Source organism: Siphateles boraxobius, unplaced genomic scaffold (genome assembly GCF_051911475.1).
Source record: "Siphateles boraxobius isolate OS27281-9 unplaced genomic scaffold, OSU_SipBor_1 160, whole genome shotgun sequence".
Lineage (NCBI taxonomy): Eukaryota > Metazoa > Chordata > Actinopteri > Cypriniformes > Leuciscidae > Siphateles > Siphateles boraxobius.
In genome coordinates this window covers 1,535,001-1,540,000 of record NW_027508767.1, presented here as the reverse complement: position 1 = coordinate 1,540,000, position 5,000 = coordinate 1,535,001, and positions in this window count along the sequence as shown.

Sequence of the window (5,000 nt, the reverse complement as noted above, 5' to 3'; positions counted from 1 at the left end):
TTTCCCAATCCTTTTTTCACCAACGCTTTAATTTTTGTATGAAATGCTTCCAGTTCTTTACAGTCAAAAAAAATGTGCATCAATGTTTCTGGCTCTATCCCACATACATCACATTCTCTTTTTACATTTCTGTTCATTTGGTGAATCACCACCTTTGTATAGACTCTGTTATGTCTTAATTTAAAGTCCAGGTTTTCACAGTTCAGTCCATTATATTTCACATTTAAATTAGTCCAGATCACCTTTACATTCATTCCAGGGAATACCCTTGGCCACACTACCTCCGATGCAGGCGTCTTGATTTCCTTTTTCACCAACATCTTATAGACTGTTTTCACATTTAACTGACACAGAAACCTTTTTTCTTTTTTATCCATAACATACATTTCAGGGAACCCCCAATCTCCTACTTTCACAGTCTCTCTCTCAATCTTTTGCACCCACCTTTCCGGAATGCTTGTTTTAATGTTTTCACATTCACAGTCCACTTTAGATTTCTCAATTTCATCATCCCATCCCACCACACAATCATATACAGCCCTATTTGGCAAAAAACCTGTAACATACTCATATGCCATGTCTTTCACCTTTCTCACTCCCGCTCTCATAAACAATTTATTATACAGCGTTTTCCCTCCCCTCTTAATTTTTGTGTTCAGAAACAACGGCTGGTTAAGCACCTGATTTATGTTATCACATTCATAATCCACTTTATCCAAAAATTCAGCCCAGGCACTAAAAACCTCTTGATAAAACAATGGCATTTTTGCAGTCATAGGTTTTTTAAAGGCCATAAACAATCCTTCTTCACCACATCCTCCACCCTCATTTAAAAAACTCCTCATATACCCCTTCCACCCATACTCTACTTTGTCACACACATACTTTTTTATTGTTTTAACTCTTATTGCCTTCCTCTTTACCTCTAAGTCTACCATCCTCAGACCTCCCTCCTTATAATCAGCAATCAATGTTTTTGTTGATATCTTAATACCTTTACCTCCCCAGACAAAAGCAATCACAGCCTCCTTTATCTCATTCAAGACCCAGTCCGGCAAATCAATTGCTCCCATCACATAATTACACTTCGTAAATATTAATGAATTTGCCACAACCACTTTTCCTCTTAATCTCAGATCTCTTAACCTCCAAAAATTTAGCACTTGTTTAATTTTGTTTAAAACTCCTGTCCATGTAGCATCTCTAGCCTCTTTCGCATTCCCCCCTACACACACTCCTAAAATCTTTAAATAATCTTTTGTTATTTTAAAAGGAACATCTAACCCTTCTAAATCTACCCCTCCTCCTAAACTCATTATTTCTGACTTGTCAACATTTATCTTAGCACCTGAGGCTTTTCCATACATTTCCATCTGCATTTTTATTCTCCTCACACTCTCCATATCCCTGACTGTAAAGGTTGTATCATCCGCATACTGGTGAATTACACTTACTCCCCCGTATGGTATTTGAATACCTCTTATGCCTTTATCCCTTTTAATCAGAGAAGCCAGTGGCTCCGCTATTATTGAATATAACAAAGCTGATAATGGGCACCCTTGTCTAACTGACCTTTCTAAAGGAAAGGAATCAGTTAAAACCCCATTAATTTTAACACAGCTTCTAGCATTTTCATATATTAACTTTATCCACTTTCTTATTTTATCTCCGAAACCATATTTTGCCAATGTCTGTTCAATAAAACTATGCTCTACCCTATCAAATGCTTTGTTTAAATCCACTGATAAAACCAACCCCCCCTTCCCATCTTTCCCCATGCTATCTACTACATCTCTTATTGTACATATAGTATCCACAATATCTCTCCCCTTTATACTATATGCCTGACTTGGTGCCACAATACTCCCTACCACCTGCTTCATTCTATTCGCTATAACTTTTGTTAAAATTTTATAATCCGAATTCAATAAACTCAAAGGCCTATAATTTTCCAGCTTCATCGGGCTCCCTTTATTCTTATATAAGATTGTTATCATTCCTAAACACATAGATTTCGGCATTTCCGACCTCTCTTCCATATCTTTATACACCTTTAGCAGCAATGGTGCTAAGGTGTCTATAAAAGTTTTGTAAAACTCATGAGTTAAACCATCCGAACCCGGGCTTTTATTCTTTTTTGTCTGATTTATAGCACATTTTATTTCTTCAATCCCTATATCCCCCTCACACATACTCTTCTCATCTTCACCTAACTTCACATTCACAGCACTCAAAACTTCATCCACACACTCTTGCTTTACACCCTCTTTCTTAAATAATTCCCTATAAAAACCCTCCACTTCTTCTAATATCCCCACAAAATCATTAACTTTATCACCATTCTTATTTTCCAACTCTACTATCTGCTTTCTACTCTGCTTTTTATTTTCTAAATTGAGGAAGAATTTTGTACTCCTTTCTCCCTCCAAAGCATATTGAGCTCTACTCCTTATTATTACTCCTTTACTTTTCTCTTTCTCATACTCTTCTAATTCTGTTTTTAACTTCAAATAGCTTTCCTCACCATACCCTGGACTGTTTTCTATTTTTTCCGCTTCCAAATTTAATCTATTTTCTAATGCTTCTGCTTTACTTCTCCTCATAAAATTCCTTTGTTTTGAATACCTAATACTTCTTTTTTTTATTTTCTCTTTCATTCCCTCCCACCACTCACATACATTTTCCTCAAACAACGGGTTCTGCATCTCATAATTTATACATTTAAGAATATTTTCTTTATACGCTTCTTCCTTTAACAAATTAGCATTTAAACACCACACTCCACCTCCCTTCTCCTCCCCAATTACACCCACCTTAACTGTCATCACAGCATGATCACTTAAGCTAACAAACTTATACTTCACATTTTTAACATATTTTAACATTTCTCTTTTTGTCAAACACAAATCTATACGACTCTGTTTTAAGCTCCCCAGCACCATTTGTCTTCTCGAAAATTCTCTCCTATATGGATTATCTTCCCTCCACACATCCACTATATCCTCATTCCGCATCCACTCCATTAAAATTTTTCTTGACCCATCAGATTTAAAATTGGCAGTGCTACAAGCATCCAGCCTCGTGCACCACACATTGAAATCACCAACCACTATACACCTCCCTTTATATATTTTCTTCATTTCATTAAAGACTTCTTTTCTGTCCACCTCTATATTTGGTGCATACATGTTTATAATCCTAAACAGTTCATTGCAAAACAAAAACTCAAGTCCTAACAATCTCCCACTTCCATCCTTATATATCTGTTTCACATTTTGTACACTGTCTTTTTTTATCAGCATAGCCACTCCACAGGCTTTTATATTTCCATTACTCACATAAATTTCTCCCTCCCATCTCTTTTTTATATTATCCATTAAGTCCCCTGTCCAGTGTGTCTCTTGTAAGCATATCACATCTGCTTTTAATAGTCTCTTTACCTTCTCGAACTTGTTGAGGTCTCTTAACCCATTACAGTTCAGACACACTATGTGCATAATACCCCACATAGTAATAATCAAAAGTTTTAAAAGATTTTTACCCATTCAAATTAAACCGTGCTCTTACTTTCTGCATCATGCGTTTCTGCTATTTTCTTCTTTCTTTTCTTTGTCATACTCTTCTCCTCACTCAGGTCCATATCCTCCTCCACGCTTGACACAGGATTCTCTGGCATTTCTTTCTCCTTTCTTCCCCCCTCGTTCTTCTTCACTCTTTTTTCCTCACAATGCTTTCCTCCTTGACTTTTGACATCGTCTCCTTCTTCACTACCACTTTCTTCCATCTTTCCTTCTCCATCTTCACACACCAGACCTCGAGGAACCATCTCTTTACTTATTGCGTCCCCTCTCTTCACTCCATCTCTCATCCTCCGTCCCGAGCGCCTCTCCTCTTGGCTGCTCCTACTCTCCATGTCCTCCGTTCTTTCCGCTCCCTCTTCCTCTGCCCCAGAGCTTTGACCGACGTCTCCTTCTGCGCTTCCATCCTCACCTCCTTCTCTTTCCTCCACCTCATACCGATCTGATATATTCTCCTCATTGCACTCCTCTTCCATCACTGTCGGCGTTTCACACATGCATCGTCCTGGCCGCAATCCACACTCGCCACAATTCTCTTCTTTGCACTCTCTTGCATAATGTCCTTGTGTGCCACATCTGAAACACCTAAAATTCGGGCAGTCTCTAACAACATGCCCCGGTTGTATGCAGAGACGGCAAACCTTCACTTGTCTATCATGTATAACTCTAAAATGTTCTGTGCCGCCAAGAGTCTCAAATTTTGTCGAATAAGGCAACGATTTGACTTCATTATTGAACTTCACTTTTAAAAACCTTGTCCCATCCGCAATGTCCGTTCCCGGCCACACTCTCCTCTTGATTTTAGATGCCGCTGTTACTCCCCATTCATTTAGCTTGTTCAGAATTTCTTCATCTAAAATGTACATGGGCAGTCCTAAAAAAGAAACAACCACCTCCATGCAATCCACCTCTTTTACCATCACCCGGCTGTTTCTGATCTTCAAGCCATCTAGAATTTTTTCCTTTGCCTTCGCATCCTCCATCGTCAACTCGTACTCCTTTGGAGTTTTATATCTGCATCCAATAACTCCTCCGCATTCTTCCTTCACTCTCTTCAAAAGTTCCATCATTGTGATTCTTTCTTCACCCTCTATCTCCACCGGCACCGTCAGCTCCTTGCCATAGTTGCGCTCTTCACTTCTCATGCTCCACATGCTTCGACCTCTTCCCGTCTCCTTTTGTCCATCCATTTCTCCTTTTCTGCTTCTGAAAGTATCTATCCCCAAACAGCAAAAGCTGTTTGAGGATTAAATTACTCCAAAATGCACGCTCTCCTTTCAAACACTTGGTCTTAATAGTTTGAAAAAAAAGAAATCCTTCGTCCAACCCAAACAAACACACTCACTTCTCACTACTTCACTCGCAATACCACTTCCTGTCTCCACCAGAGGGCGTGACCAAGGTGGTATGGCCGTAAGCGAA